At 44.1% G+C, this 16,989-nt stretch overlaps 1 long non-coding RNA gene across 1 annotated transcript in view; it reads left to right on the top strand.

Moving 5' to 3' along the window:
• Positions 1-2,985: 2,985 nt before the first annotated feature.
• The window catches only part of LOC109303721, a 17,568-nt gene continuing 3,564 nt past the window's right edge, over positions 2,986-16,989 (top strand). Inside the window, exons 1-2 of the long non-coding RNA XR_002099193.1 lie at positions 2,986-2,997; positions 9,655-9,658. This is a non-coding gene — a long non-coding RNA (uncharacterized LOC109303721). The remainder of the gene's footprint in view (positions 2,998-9,654; positions 9,659-16,989) is intronic.

The following is a 16,989-nucleotide window of genomic DNA, read 5'->3' as shown; positions in this document are numbered from 1 at the left end:
CACAATGTCCGGGCTGGTGTCAGCCAGCAGGAGGGCGAGACTTTCCCCATGCTACGGGCATTTGTGTAGAGGCATTTCAGGCCTCCTGTAGATGTTGTTACTGACCCCCTAGTCCCAGCGTTCCCCTTGTCCCCGTCTCTTACCTGTTTGTCCGCTGAGCTTGTCGGTCCGGGCTGGGCTGTAGTTGCGGGTGCCGGTCCGATGTATCCTCCGCCCTCATCTTCCCCTTCCCCCGACGAGCCTGAAAAGAGCTAGTGCATAGTGAGCAGGGCTGTGTGAATAATCTTATGCTCACTGTCTAACCTCTGTGGATTGAGGCAGAATTAAATAGGCTAGACTGTGCCCCACAGATATCTGTCTTACTTGTTTGAAACAGTCTCCAGTGATGGGGTCCACAACATGCAGACATAGCCTCATCTAGTGTGACACCACCTTGTTTTTCCTCATAGCCACCTAATCCTTTGTACTGGTTTGTTGCAAACAACTTCCAAGGAAAAATTAATTTGTTGTTTGGCTCAGAAGATTACCAAAATTTTCCTGAAATTCTGACTTTTGTTTGATATATGTGTCTCTAGCTTATTTGCCTATGGTCCAATAGCATCCCAGTCCAAAGATGTACAGTGCTTCAGTGATGGTGTGCTCCATGATCTGGGAGAGAGCGTCTTTGGCTTACATTCAATGGAAAGTAGGTGTCTATATATCCAGAATGATCCTTGGCCTAGGTCTCCCCTTCCATTTTTTGTTATTATTATCTATTTAGCCTGAAGACTTTCATAGACTGCCTCATGTGTTGTCTTTTTTAAAATATAGTGCCCCCCACAAAAAGCCTTCCAAGACTGAAGCCCCAAGATGTTTCTATAATATCAGTAACTATGCAAGAGTAACTATCTGGCTACCAGCTGAGATGATTCTTAAGTCCCTCAACTGACATAAAAAACTTCTAATTTCTAAAGGGAGAGGATCAGATCCCCAACCTTAGCACTTTAAGTGTTTTATTTTGGGGCAGGAGGCAGGGGTGAGAACCCACAACTGCAATACCATTAATTTGAGGCTGGTTTTCATTCCATTCACAAATCTGGGGAAAAGCAAAGTGCTTTCAGATTACTTGGTTTAGGTCTAATTGACTGATGAGATATCTGCTGAAAATGGACTAAATGGCTGAACCTCAAGAAATGCTATATATAAATATTTCATTGTGTTCCTCAGTCTGCCCAGGAAAATCCCATTCTACCACTAAATTTGAAACAGATACTGTAAGTTGGCTTCTGCAAGAGGCCATTTGTAAGGCAGGACAAATAAAATGCTAAAGACATTGCAGCAGCTTGAAATTCAGGCAAGACTTTGTCAATGAAGCTAATGGAGGTTTAAGACAAAAAGTGATAGTGCTGAGCTGAAGCATGGTTTATCAAACATGAAGGGAATTTCCAGAATAAATTAAAATGTACTTCTCATTCATTCCCTGCCAAATGCCCCTCTGGAGTGGAGGAGAACAAGAACTTCACATGGCTAGCCCTGCTGTCTGCTTAAGTTTGGTGAAGCCCATGAAGCAGGCAAACAGTCCTGCTGTAATTAAGAGCTGCCTGAAATACCACCTGTCCAATCCAGGAGTAATTGTGTTATTTCACATGTTTCTTCTTATTCAGAGCAAAATAAGACTTTCTGACCCAACACCCTATCAAATTTTGCTTGGGGTCAGTTGAAGGATTGTATTGATTAAAATTGAAACATTTTTTCTAATTTTTATTTTTATTATAACATGGATAACTTCCAGACCAAGCCATTTCAAGGTGAATAATGGAAAATGTTCTGTTCCAACAAAGTTAAAATGTGGCTGGGGGAGCAGGGCAGGTGTGATGGTGGTAAGCATTAAGGTCAAAACTTTCCAAATATTTTCAAAATAGAATTTCATCAAAATCAACACTTCCTCCTAAGAGGTAGTGCACAAACTTTTGGCCCCACAGGGTCAGTTCATGGCCAGCTCCAGCATGAGGTCAGGATGCTGGATCCAGTCCTGGAGGGAACCCATGCACCAGCCTGCCCTGTACACTAGATCCTGCCACAGAGTGACCCTGTCCTCTAGTCCAATGTTATCTGCCAGATCCAGTCACAGCCCAACCCTATGTGCTGACCCAGTCCAGCACAGGGGCCATATCATCCAGCCTGGCAGGCTCCCCACCAGTTCAGATCCTCAGTGGTGGGGAATGCTGGCAGAATTAATTGCTGTAGCTTACAGAGCCCTGGCAATTAATGCTGTCACTGCTTCCCCACCACCACATTTCCAGACTCACTGGGGGGGGCAGAGGATTAGCATCCAGCTCTAGTAGCCACTGGGAATACTCACCTACTCAGAACTCAGCATGACTTGTAAACACTCTGCTGACTGGGGTCATGATTACTAATTTTCTGTGGAGAAAAATGTAATGCAGGTCCTCAGCCCCCAGCCCCCGGTAGCAGGTGGTGGCTGTTGCAGTGGAGCAGAGCCCTGGTCCCTGGTCTTGCCCTCCCTCCACCGCCACCGCCCCGCTGCCTGCCTGCTGCGGGATCAGGCAGGTGAGAGGCAGCTCCCACAGCTACACACAGTCCCAGGGGGCAGTGGGGTCCAGCACCTCCCAGATCTGTGCATGGGCTTGGGCTTCCCTCCCTGCTGCCCTCCCCCAAGGCCTCTGCAGCCCAGTGGATGTGACCTGGCGCTGCAGGGCAGAGCAGGGCTGCATGGGGATCTCCTTGCCACTGTGAGCTCTGTACTGCCCTGGTGACATGTCCCCTGCATGTGTGGCAATAGTGGGGGCAGCAGCGCAGGGTTGTGCCCCTCACTGCTGCTGTGCAGGCAGGCGATGTGTCTCCAAAGCAGCATGGAACTCGCAGCAGGAAGAAGATCCCCATGCAGCCCCGCTGTGCCCTGCAGCTCTGGGTCGCACCCACCTGGCTGTGGAGGCCCTGGGGGAGGGCAGCAGGGTGTGGAGCCTAGGCCCACAGAGGGCAGCTTGCACCTGCCCAGTGCACAGATCTAGGGGGTGCAGGTCCCCCTGACCCATCGGAAGTGCACACAGTGGCAGGGAGCCAGCCCTACCACCCTGACTCCTGGACATCCTGCTCCCCACTGAGGCCCTGCAGCCACGCCTTGTGGACTTGGGTCCCAAGCCCCATGCACTGTCTGGCTGGGCAGCAGCCCCAGCCCTGCCCAACTCCCTCCCTCCCTATAGGGGCCTCAATACCTCTCAATCTCAATCCCACCTCCCCCTATGGGAGCTGCACTCCAGGCTGCCTGGGGCCTTCCTCCTGCTCCCTCCCAATCCCTTGCATGCTAGAACTCTGCCACCACAGCAAAATCCACAGGTTTCTCTGGTAAAACAAGAAACCTGCATTTTCGTCTGGTAAAGGGTAAAATCTGATATGGCTGCTACAGGGCCTGGCTGGAGTAGCAATGCTGGTTCTGCCACTGCTAGGGGACCAGGCTGGACCCATGCTCCATGCCTCAGGCTGCAGCAAGGACAGAGCCTGGCAACATGGAGCAAAGGTAAGGAGAAGTATGAGAGATGGGGAGAGAGAGGGAGAAGTGGCATGGTGGGGGAGACTGGGGGCTGCGGAGGAAGAGTGGTAGGGCATGCAGAGGTGGGGTGGGCAGCAGGTGGCAGCTCCAGCTCTGGCTCCTACCCCAAGTTGGAGCTGGAGCCACAGCAGCAACTTGTCCCCTGCTGCCTTGTGTTTGATCATAAGGCAAGGGGCTTTCTCCCCCCATGTTAAATGGGGGGTAAAACCTCATCTTCTAATTGAGTAGTAAAACCTCATCTTCTAATTGAGTAAATACGGTAATGGATTTTACGATTAGTTTTTGTGCCTTTGCTTTTAATTAAACAAAAGAGGTACCTGTGCATGAAGTATTCCAGATATGTAGATAAGTTTGTTACAAGATTATTGTTAGCAATGATTTGAATGATGGCATTGAGTCCACAGTCTGCAAATTTGTAGATTACAGCAAGTTGGGTGGAAATCCAGATATTCAGGAACCACAGTGACCTGGATAAATTGGAGAGCTGATCTACAGTCAGTCAAATGATTCAAAAAAGACAACTGCAGTCTTGCACTTGGGATGGATGGAATAATTGCATGCACAAATACATACAGGGAATGACTGGCCAGGATGCAGTACTGCAGAGAAGGACCTGGGGGTTACAATAGACAATAAGCTGAATATAAGCCAACAGTGTGCTTTTGCTGTGTAAAAAGAAAAAAAAGCCAACAGCATACTGTGTTGTATAATCAATGGAAGTGTTTTTTTCACTCTATTTGGCACTAATGAGGCCTCATCTGGAGTACTATGCTCAGTTTTGAGCCCTACACTTTAAGAAAGACATGGACAGTTTTGGAAGATTCCATCAGAAAATGACAAAAACGCCCAGCTGCCTGGTAAACCTGACCTAACTGGAGAAGAGAAGACTGAGGGGGCAAAGCGAGGGGTAGTGTTGATAACAGCCTTCAAATACCTGAAGTAAGATCACAAAGAGGGTGGTGACCAGCTATTATCTGTGACCGTAGGTAACAGGACTAGAAGCAATGGCCTCAAGCTGTGACAGAGGAAATTTAGGGTAGAAATTGGAGGTGCAGAAAGAAGTGAACATTTTCACCTGAGTCGGCCTCTGGAAGCACACTACAGCTGTGACCAAACAGAAGTACACAGCTGTAAAGCACTCTAAAAAGGGTCAATCCCATGAAAATCTCATTGCATGAGGGTCTTTAGTAACTTGTGTCTGCCTGCCTCCCAGCCTCAGAGCTGATTTCAGAAAGGGAAGGGCAAAGGGAGTTCAGTGTGGAGGGGTTTTTAGCTGGCAGTAGAGGGGCAGAGCAGGTGGATTACAACCCCCCCCAGATGGGGGGGGGCTCCAATCCATCTGCCCCACCCTCCAGTGTTGGCTGGGAAACCCCTAGAATGAGCTCCCTCCATTCCCTTTCCCTCCTCCCATTCTGAAAACAGGGCCTGGGCTGGGAGGGAGGAGGGCCCATTTTTAGGGGAAACTGGCTGCAGGCTCCCAGCCAACAGCTGGGTTCCCCCAACCCCTTCCCCTTCCCTCTGGACCCAACAGTGAACTTCTGTTTGGTCCAGGGGATCAACGCATCCTGCAAAGCATTGTGAGTTGCAGAGGGGAGCTGCACTTTTGTTTGTGCCCCTAAGAGCAACTTTCATGCTATGAAGGTAGTAAAACATTGGAACAGGCTATCTAGGAAGATGGTGGAATCTCCATACCTGGAAATTTTCAAGGCCAGGTTAAGCAAATACTTGACTTGGGATTGTTTTCAGATGGGATGACTCTGCCTTGAACCAGGACTGAACTAACTGACTGTAGGAGGTCCCTTCTAGCTCTGCTTTCCTATGGTCATGTAAGCTATTATCCTTTGAAAACCTGATGTGCTGGAAAAGTGGGGAAAATGAGAGTGTTTTCTTCCTTTCTATTTACTGAGTGTTTTGCACACTTTAAAAATGTAGTTTGTCAGGTATTTCTGACTTTGCTTTATGCAACGCAAATAAAACCTGATCTGAACCAAAGTGTTTCTCTGTTATAATCCTAGACGCTGCTTTAGCTAAGTGAATTACTTGTCATGGTTATTGCTCTACCCATCTAAGAAACTGATTCTAATTTCTTCCATGGGTGTTCTTTTTATTTTAGGAAAAATTTATCATAAGATGATGAAAGCTACAATTTTCTAAGTGAGCTGTCAAACATATATTCTATTATCCTGTCATTTACACTTGAATAAAAGTGTCTTTTTAAAACTAATAATAAATTGGCCTGCCTTTTAATGAGACTAATGGTTTATTGTTAACTCGAAGAAGACTTCAGAATACTATGGGAGAGTAAACTGAAAAGCAGCGACTCTTTTGTAGCCCATCTTTATTTACACAGGGAATCCATTAGAATTTAGACTCGCTCATGAATTCAGTTGAACTTAACAGCAATGGAGATCCAACTGAACTAAGGTTCATTAAAAATACACTATAGGCATGATAATTGTATGTTCCTAAGCAACATTAGTTCTCATAGATTTGAAGGGGTGGTTATCAAGAGTGATAAAATACCAGTTAATCTCCTGAATTCACAATTAACTTCAATATTCATCTTTCAAATAATATTCTTATGGGCCTTCTTCACTTGCATGAATTCATGGAGAAAGATGCTTGTACTCCTCTGCCAATCTCTACACAGGGCATATATGCTACAAGTGCTTCTGTGGCTATCCTACTTTTGCTTTATGGATTTAAGAATTAGTTAATCAAACAGGGAGAGTGATAAGAGAGCACACAATCATCTTGAGAAAAAGATTAAATGTGCTTTGATCATACGCTGCAGTAAAAATTTCTTAGGTCTGATGATCCCTCTATTTGCGTACTGGATCCTACATGCTTGACCTAAAAGTGTGAGGAATGAGAAATTTAGAACATCATCCTCATTTCCCAACTACAGTAAGCAGGGCTGGATTCTGCAGAGCTGTAAATGATGTAAATGTGTCAGCCCGTCCTTTCTTTTTAGCAGTGGTGTAAAGCTGCCAGTAATGTAATGGGGTGGGCAAGTAGGGCACCAGTCCCAGGCACCAAGCTAGTAGGGAAGCCAGAACTGCACCCCACCATGAGGAGTCTGCACCCCAGCAACAGAAGCAGCCTCACAGATAGATGCGCAGACACTGCACTGCTGCTGAGGAGCAACAGTTAGTCTGAGCAGACCATGCTGCAGTGGCAGCAGCAGCCAGGGACTGTGTTTGAGTCCTGAGTGTAGGTTGACTCAGGAACAATGGCCATAAGTTGTTTGAGAGTAGGTTCAGGCTGGACATTATTTCACAGTCAGGGCAGCTAGGATCTGGAACCAACTTCCAAGAGAAGTGGTGCTGGCTCCTACCCTGGGGGTCTTTAAGAGGAGGCTTGACAATTACCTATCTTGGCTCGTATGAGCCCAGTATTCTCTCCTGCCCAGGGCAGGGGGTCGGACTTGATCTACTTAGGTCCCTTCTGACCCTACATCTATGACTCCAAGCCTTCCCCTCCCCACTCAGCTCTGGAAATCCCCAGGAGGCATGTTGTTATTCTGGATCCTAGTCAGATTTAGGTCTGACAGCAAACTCAAGCTGTGAATGTTAAATGGATTCTGGGTGTGTCGAGGCAAAACTTTTAGGTACCTGGGGAACTTTTAAACAGAAACCAGAGGCATTGCTAGTGTTCAGCAGCAGCTGAACAGAGGCTTTGAGCATCCCAAAATGAACTGATGCTACGCTCCATCTTTGGAACAGGCCCTTAGGGCACATCTACACTGCAGACTTACAATCCCAGGCAGCAGCATTCTCAAACATGCTGAAACTGCTTCACGTTACACTGAAGGCAAGTTCATTAGCACTCCTAAGAACTGAAGTGGCTCAGCTGCACCCCTGCACCTGTGTTGCTGGACCATGCAAATGCAGCTGCACAACATCAAGTCTGTTGGAAATGCACACCGAGCTGTATAGCAGCACCTCTGACAGCTCTGCTGCCTAGCACAATAGCTTGTGGCAGAGATGCTCTTAGTCCTTGAGTGCCCCCCTTGGGGGAATAACCCTATATCCTATCTTCCTTATTTAAATGGTAAGCTTTTAAAGAGCAGTGAGGGATTGTTTTACATAGCTGTGCAACAAAGTGCACAAAAGGGTTTTATTCTCAATTGGTGTCTGGGCAATTATTATACGTAAATAAATTTAGTAAAGACTCATGAACTGGCCACTTGTTACGTTCCTTAATATGCTGGCTTATCGTGGTGGTTTCTGTTTCCAAATGAGAAGAACTAGATTTTCCAAGGGAGAGAGGAAGGTTTCATTGATGCTGAACTGACCTTGATTTCCCTAAGTGAGTGAAAAGATAAGGACACTGCTGGCTCATCTTACAGTCAGTTTTGTCAGTAACTGTACCAACATCAGTGAGGTCCCTTGCTTAAACAGCAGTGTCTCTAAACATTAGATCGCATGCTACTACAGAAGCAAGTAGGAGGTGACTGTGTACTGAGTGTGAAACAAGTTTTTCATAACTGCTGCAAATATTATGCATGAGGCAGCGAATATAAAACGCTACTATTCAATTCATCAGGGTGTCTGAAAGAACTTATACAAGGTAATCAAAGCTACAGCACTCATCCCTTTTCAGATGACATTTTCTGGCATTAATCAAATTCTGTGCAGTGCATGGCACATAGTCAAACCTATACTTGATATGCAAGCATCTTGAAAGAACTGTGCTTATTGTATCCTGGAAGATAAAGAGCAAAAATGGATCAGCTGTTAAGAAAACAGCTATCAATACAGCACCTACATATACTTCTCAGGAGGATTTTTAAGGATTGTTTTAATATCTATTGTATGTATGAGCAGGCGCTCTTTTGAGCAGTCAGAGAAATTCAGTCATTTTAATGACTTCTGAACAGAACTCATTTTTTTGCTGTATTTGCACTTCTTTTCCATTTGCTGTCATGAACGTTCATCCAAACAAAGTTGAGTAGGTACAAATGCTTACAGGGCAAAAATCATTTTAGGGTCCCAGGCTGCAGTGCTGAGTACTTATGTGAGATCTTGATTATGCCCCTATCTCCCATTTAAACTCATTTTCTTCTAAGATAGGCTTTACATTGAGCTCTCCAGAGTCAGAAACTACCACTGTTGGGTAAAGTACTGAACTGACACTGTTTTCAATCTTCAGTCTGAGTGGTTAAACTTTTTCTATAGTGCTTAAAGCCAATGGCTGCTTATGGAATTTAGCACCATGCAGACCCTCCCTCTCCCGTCATCTGCTCTTGGGAGCCAGGGCCTCCAAGGTCCAAGCTGTTTGACCTTGAGGCAGGTTCACTGGCAGGAAATAGGTGTGTATCCTCCTGGACATTTTGATGTTTGTATATTTTTAAAAATAACCTGATTTCTACTACATAACCCCCCCCCCCCAACATTCTTTCAACCCTTATAATGTTATTTGAAGTAGCTGGGAATTTTCTAAAGCAAAGCCTTAAACTAACTCCATTTCAATTTGGAATAGCTCCCAAATTTTGACAAAACTGACATGTTCTCACAAAACTGTCATGGCTTTCTGATTTTTGCCTGTACCAAGACATCTCAGACATCAAATATTCAATACTGAAGACTTGATGGAAAGTTCAGAATGAACAGTTCATGAACATCCCCTGGGCTACACTGTCTTCACATAAAACTTTAGTAGAATGAATTTGTTCAAACACCACATGCTTCAATATAGATTGTCTCTTAGAATAATGGTCTAACAGATGTGCCATGTAAAATGTATAAACAGTGCTTGCAGCAGGGGTGGGAACCAAGGGCTGGCTGGCTATCCACCTCTCCTGAGTGCTTTAAATGGGAACAAAGATCCATGGGCCCTTTTGTGAATATTCCTTCTCATCCAATGCATTTTACAGGTTTAGTTTTTTCCTGCATAGTGAAAGAGCTATAATGGGAGGCATGAAAATGACTCCTGTCTCAGAATAGCTTGTAGTGAAGGTCCTGGGAGGAGAGAGGTACAAGTTTGACTTCCATCAGGAAGAAGACAGAATTCAACTTTAGTTTTCTATGTATAAAGGGACTTCAGCCTTTTGAAGTCTGTGTGGACTTTCACCAGCTTCATTTTCTATGTCCTGCTTGGAGGAAAGTCCCAGTCCTGGAGAGGAGTGAGATCTAAGATACACACCATTACCTTCAGCATTTCCTGGTAGCTGGTTCCAGGTGGCTTCTGGTTCAGAAAGCTAACTTTTCTGAATCCCATGCTGAAGTACCTAACTCAGTCCTGCGTTCCACTGGAAGGATTTCTCTGAAGTCACTCAGGAAAGTTGCAGCAAACCAGGGATTTGGAAGAAGTAGGGCTGTGCGAAATTTCGACGGCCGTTTCATTTTCACACTGTTTCAACTCATTCTGAGGTCAAAACAGCAAAATCAAAATGAAACAAAGGCCGTCCAAATAGCATCAAAATAAAATGAGGCTAGTGGAAATGTTTCGAAAGTCGAAACATTTTGACGATAGCACTGGGGATGGGAAGTCAGTCCGGCTGGACTAGGAAACAGCCTCCCTCCATCCCCTTTTTCCTGATAGGATGACCAATTTGGGATCCAAGGAAATTAAAACTCAGTACAGAAACACTTCTGCTATCTCTGGATGCTGGTTCTTGGGCATATGCCCCATGCATAGCCAGCAGCTAGACTTTTAGGGTTTTCCTTATTATGATTTATGGAATATGAGTAGATATTTTGAATAATTAAATAATCATCATCTCTTTCTCATTCTGGTAGAGAAATCCCGAAGTGTATTGTAAAATAAAACACCAGAGCCAAATCCTTTACTGAGGATGATAAAGGCTAAAGAAAAGGAGTGGGAGAATGGATGAGATCTTGTTCCTGCTTATAGGTTTTTTTAATACTGTTGAATGACAGGGGAATCCTTGTATACCTGCTAGAACATGAGACAGTGGAAATACCATCGGTATTGCATATTGAAAAACAATTCACCCGTTTAAATTATACTCAACAAGAAAAGCAATACTTTCCGAAATGCAGCTCAGACCGTGAGGGAAACAAAGTGGTCTTTAGAGTATGCGACTGTGAATATGTCACTGTAACAAACTATAGATATATGAATTTACAGTATGTCAGCAACCCTACAGCAACTGCCCCACTACACATTTGTTACTCTAAGGATTACCCCACTTTCATTAATAGAGCAACCTCAATGAAGAGAGTAGAGTGTTAGCTATTTTGCAACATTCACATCACACCCTCATTTACCTCATGGACATACATAGGCCAGGTACAAACATTCAAAAAGCTCAAGGCAAAATCAATCCAAGTTGCGTGGTTTTCTGTCAGCAGCATAGTTTAGATCAGTAGCAAACAGAATACACGTTCACCTTTTGGTGGGGGGTGCAAATCTTGGATCCAGTTCCAACATTTTTAAACTGGTCTGTGTGCACCAAACTCCTGTTCTTTTATGGGTATAGACCAGTTTCTGATCATTTATACTGGTAAAAGTGAAATGTCTGTACCTTGCCATAGGGTACTATATTCTTTGGCAGGGTATTTACATGGGAGCTGCGTTGCTGGGGTTCTAGCCCCACCTCTGTGTGCTGTCTTCCTACTTACTCTGATGTTTAAGTTGTAAACTCTTCTAGGTAGGGACTGGCTCTTATGAATTTGTACAATACATAGAACAGCGGAGTTTGGCCCTCCAAGACCTACTGTAATCTCACTTGTACTACATGCTGTAATTATGCTGAACCCCTCTAGTGGACACACAGTGGTGTTCAAAATATCTGTGGACTGCATTTCACAAAACTCTTGGCCTGCAATGTAGATAGTTTACTTCAGTAATTCTTAAATGGGGTGCTGCCAGATCCTTTGAAGGGTACCAGTAGGTGAGAGTTCAGCTTCCTGCCTGGCCACTCTCCTGACCCCCCCGGTAAGGAGGTAAGTGCTGTAATAATTTAGTTTTTGAAACAGGGTGTTGCTTGAGTCACAAAAGTTAATGCATGGATGTCTTCAGTTTAAAAAGGTTGAGAACCACTGCTGTATTATATCTATCTATATCACTTCACTCCTATAACCAAAGTCCTTTGTTGCCTCACTCCTATAAGTAAAGTCCTTTAAAAACAGAGCTGTGTTTCAAGCTCTACATCTAATTTATGTCTTCATTAATAACTGGTCTTAATTGATGTTCATTCTTACCCTGGAAAATGGATTAATTGGCACACCATATAATTAGATGCCAATTAGCTCTAAAGAAGAGTTAATGTAATTCACTGCCTATTTGCTCCCTTCGATTCCTTTAAGTCAGGTACAGCTGTCACACTTTTACCAGTATAGGTGATTGGAAACTGATCCTTACCCATAACAGAAGTTCGGCATATATAGACTCGTTTAAAAGTGGTGGAACCCAGTCTAAGAATTGCTTCCCCGCTCAAAGGGCGAATGTATGTTCTGTTCACTACCCACCTGAACTATGCCACTAACAGAAAACTGCGTAACTTAGATCAATTCTGCCTCGGGCTTTTTGAATGCCAGTACCTAGCCTTATTGTGCAAATAAAATTAACAGCTGATGCACACGTCTCTTCCCATTGCTATTAAGGGCAGAACTGCAACTGACCTCACTATAAACTTAACATGCCAATAACATCCCAAAATTTCATCTTCCCCTATCAGTGTTAAGTAGAGCCAGCAGGTTTCATGCATATTTGAGGAGCACTTAGAGACATGGTCTTCATATTGCCCCTTTTTACATCTTTTTTTCAGGCAGGTTTTGGAACCACTGTCACCTGTACATGGTAGCAGGAACAAAACAGACCATTATGTCAGTTTATAGCAGGAAGGACTCATTCCTTCCACAATAGGAAATAAATTGCATTAATCTATATGGTCTGTATTATACAGGAGGAGAATTCCTGTGTGAGAAGGGAATATGACTTTGGTAGTGTGCAGAGGGAAAGGATTTAAAGATTTCCCTCGTGAAGTCTTAAGTTGGTCTTAAGTAACATATTGAGCCCTGTGAGCCTCCAGGGCCAGATTTCTGTCAAGGACAAACACTTTCAGACTGAGAAGAATCCTTTTCCTTTTGGTGCCACCGTGCCAGCCTGAAAATGGGACACAGCAGATTCAATTCTGTGATTAGCTGAAGACTTCCTGAGTGAGCTCAGGTAAGTCACTGGCATTCAGGTCTACAGATTTTTAAAAACAAGTGGGAAGAAAACAGTTCACCAGCCTCCCAGTTTTGTGATCATGGAGGCTATAACTGACTAAAGCAAAGGCAATGTATGCATAAAAGAAAATCAGGCTATATAAATCATGTAAAAAAGCAAAAGGGCCAGAAAACGCTAAGGATTTGGTCTCAGTCTTTTGAGCACTGCAAGAGATTTGTAACAGATTTATACCCAAGTAAATAATAAGGAAAGATTCCATCCCAAGCGATCTAGAATCACTAATCTATGCAATAGTTTCATTGTATTTGCTGTGAGGGATCATAAGACTAAACTGCCTGAATAAAGGGAACAAATTCCAGCAGACTCGCTGATGGAAAAATACACAAACATCAGCGAGTCTGCTGGAAAAATACACAAACATGAGAACTGGCAACAGTTCTAAGTGAAGAAAAAGCTATTTGAAAACACAGGGTAGTTATACTGCCAGCTTCTAGATTAAAGTTGTATTGTTCTGAATGGATCAAAAGCAATTAGGAAGGCATTAAAATAATGGGTTTCAGTTACCTAAATTAGAAATGAGATCAAACCTAGGGCCTGGCCTTACATGGGCAAATAAGAATAAGCAAGATAACCTGCTTTCCAAACAGCTTCCTTCTTTTTCCACTGCAAATTCACAGGAGCTTTGTTCCAGCAGTTCCTTTAATCTCCTGGAGCAGGTGGGTGAGCATTAGTCACAAAATACTCCCTCCATGTGTTGGCAGATCCTTGGGATGAAGCACCAAATAGCACTTTGTAAACTATTTAAATGAGCTGATAATAGATCAATGCTCCAGGAACAAAGGTAGCAGGAAGGAGTCAGGTACTTCTGGACTTATATTTGCTTTTTCTGGAGGGCTGTTAGAGTATTCAGGGCCAGTTGGTAGAAACACAGGCTAGTCTTCACAAGGACGCGGTATGGGAAAAACTATTTCACTTCCTAATTCTATTGCATTTTCTGGTTTGTGTTTCGATCAGAAATGCGCAAGAAGCTTTTTCCTTCAGCTACCAGTAACTGTTGACAAAGCTTAAAACACAGCTGGCATTTACCTGGGTGCAGAATGCTTCCACAGTTGCCATTGAAGCCTTTAAGGGTAATTTTTTCCCCACAGCATAGATTTGTTTCCTGCACTGAATACCTAGATACTTTGCAATTAGTGGGAACCAAAAGTTTCCGAGACCTCTAAGTTGGTACCGGTGTTGACGTTTTGAGGCACAATTTTTTTCTCTTAGTCCCTGGATTGAAATTACCAGTAACTCTGATCCTCTCTCCCTGCCTCCTACCCACCCAGAATGGAAAGGCTGGCTCAGCTTTTGGTAATCTTCAAAAAAAAAAATCTATCTTCACTACCATCTGTCAGTATTGTTTAATGGGCTTTGTCATCCTTGGTCTTTGAACCATTCGTGCTGTTCATTTAGTTTTGCTAGGGATATTTGGCAACAGGACTCAAAGCATTGTTTCATTTCACAAACAGTCAGAAAATGGTGTTTTACAGTGGGCACTGGAGATTTCTTTTTGTATGCTTCCTATAATTAGGATTACATTTGTTTTACTGAATTAATAAATTTAAAATTCTACTTTGAGTCTCACAAAACACCAGGCATGATTTACTCTCCCTATTATGCAGGATACATAATGCTAGACACTCAAGGCTAGATTGTAGGATAAGGCTGGTCAATAAGACTCAAAATTTTAACACGTTTCTTGGTTTCCCCTCAGCCTGAGAGGAAGAAGTGTATTGCTGCTTTTGGTTACCATTCTATTCTGTCCCTTCTTTGACCACAGGATGTTGTTCCAGCAATAAGGATGGCTAGGAAGAGAGAGGATCCACCTGACAAAGAGAGGGAAGAGCGTCTTCACAGACAGGCACGCTAACCTAGTAAGGAGGGCTTTAAACTCGGTTTGGTGGGAAATGGAGACCAAAGCCCTGAGGTAAGTGGGGAAGTGGCTAACCTGGAGGAAGCACAAGCAGGAGGGGGCAACAGGTAAGGCCTTCTCATTCTTCCTGAGAAAGTGGGGCAATCAGCTAGTTACCTTAGGTGTCTGTACATGAATGCACGGAGTCTGGAAGACAAGCAGGAAGAATTGGAAGTTCTTGCACAGTTACAAAACTATGACATGCTTGGAATAATGGAGACTTGGGGGTATCTTCTATAGACCATGAGACCAGGAGGATGTGGTGGATGAGGCTTTCTTCAAACAGAAATTTCAGGCCCTGGTTCTCATGGGGGGTTTCAGTCACCCTGGCATCTGATGAGAGGACAATACAGCAGTGCACACAAAATCCAAGATGTTTTTGGAGAGTGTTGGGGATAACTTCCTGATGTAAGTGTTGAGAGGTGAACTAGGGGCTGTGCTAGTCTTGATGTGCTGCTCACAAACAGTGGGGAATGCAGTAGTGGATGGCAACTTGGGCAGCAGTGAAGACTGCCACAGTGAAGGGAAGAATTGGGTGTGAGTTGTTGGCTTAGAAATGGTATTTAAAGGCCTGTTTTTTTTGTGGGGGGAAAGCTCTAGGATTGGTGTATATAGAATTGATTGTTTGTATTGTTGTTTTTCTATTATTACTCTGTATGAATAAATTTGCCTATTATCAACTGGCAGGTGTTGTGGTCTGTCTGAGGGTTGTGCCTGCCTGGAACAAAGGTATAAAGGTTGGGTTCCTAAAATTCAGTGTCAACAATTGGCGACTCCTCCGGGACACAAGGGGAGTAACCTGACTGATCAGGGAATTTTTGATAGGAGGAAAGCAGCGGACTACAGACCATGGACTTCAGAAAAGCAGACTTTGACTTATTCAGGGAACTAATGGTCAAAATCCCCTTTGGAGGTCACTCTGAGGGGGAAAGTAGTCCAGGAGAGCTGGTTGTATTGAAAGAAACCTTACTGAGGGCACAGGAATGAACCATCCAGGTGCACAGGAAGCCTAGCAAATATGGCAGGTCACCAGCTTGCCTTAGCAGAGAACTCTTCAGTGAACTAAAACACAACAAGGAAGCTTACAAGAAGTGGAAACTTGGACAAACGACTAGTGAGCAATATAATAGTACTGCTCAGGCAAGCAAGGATGAAACCAGAAAGGCTAAAGCACACGTGGAGTTGCAGCTAGCAAGAGATGTGAAGGGTAGCAACAAGGGATTCTACAAGTGTATTAGCAACAAGAGGAAGATCAAGGAAAGCATAGGCCCCTTAATGAATGGGGGAGGCAACTTAGTGATAGATAGTGTGGAGACAGCTGAAGTGCTCAATGCCTTTTTCACTCTAGTTTTTACAGGCAAGGTCAGCTCCCAGACTATTGCACCTGGCAGCACAGTTTGGGGAGAAGGTGAGCAGCTGACAGTGGAGAAAGAACAGGTTAGGGACTACTTAGAAAAGCTGGATGTGTACTAGTCCATGGGGTTAGATAAGGTGCTGGAGTTGGCTGATGTGATTGCAGGTCTCCTGACCAGTATCTTTGACAAATCATGGTGACTGGGAGAAATCCCAAATGATTGGAAAAAGGGAAATATAGTGCCATTTTCTAAGAAAGGGAGGACAAAGGATCCAAGGAACTTCAGACTGGTCAGCTTCACCTTAGTCCCTAGAAAAATCATGGATAGAAAAATCATGGAGCAGCTCCTCTAGGAATCCATTTCTAAGCATGTGGAGAAGTTGATTAGGAACAGTCAGCATGGATTCACCAAGGGCATGTCATGTCTGATCAACCTGATTGCCTTCTGTGACAAGATGCCTGGCTCTGTGGATGCCAGAAGGGCAGTGATTTAGCAAGGCTTTTGATATGGTCTCCCACAACATTCTTGCAAGCAAGCTAAAGAAGTACACTTTGGTTGAATGGACTGTAAAGTGGACAGAAATCTGGCTGGATTGTTGGGCTCAGAGGGTAGTAATCAATGGCCTGATTTTTAGTTGGCAGCTGGTATGAAGTGGAGTGCTCCAGGGGTAGGTCCTAGGGTTGGTTTTGTTCAATCTATTGATCAACGACCTGGAAGATGGGATAGAGTGCACCCTCAGGAGGTTTGTGGAGGATACCAAGCTGCCAGGAGTAGTAGATACACTTGAGAGCAGGGTTAGGATTCAGAGAAATTTGACAAATCCAAGGATCAGACCAAAAGAAAACTCATGCGGTTCAACAAGGACAAGTGCAAAGTCCTGCACTGAGGATGGAATAATCCCATACACCCGTACAGGCTGGGGACTGACTGGCTGGGTAACAATTCTACAGGATAGGACCTGGGCGTTAAAGTGGACAATAAGCTGAATA

Source organism: Gavialis gangeticus, unplaced genomic scaffold (genome assembly GCF_001723915.1).
Source record: "Gavialis gangeticus isolate Ggan-Ray unplaced genomic scaffold, GavGan_comp1, whole genome shotgun sequence".
In the NCBI taxonomy this organism is placed as follows: domain Eukaryota; kingdom Metazoa; phylum Chordata; order Crocodylia; family Gavialidae; genus Gavialis; species Gavialis gangeticus.
This window is presented reverse-complemented; position numbering and strand designations above follow the sequence as displayed.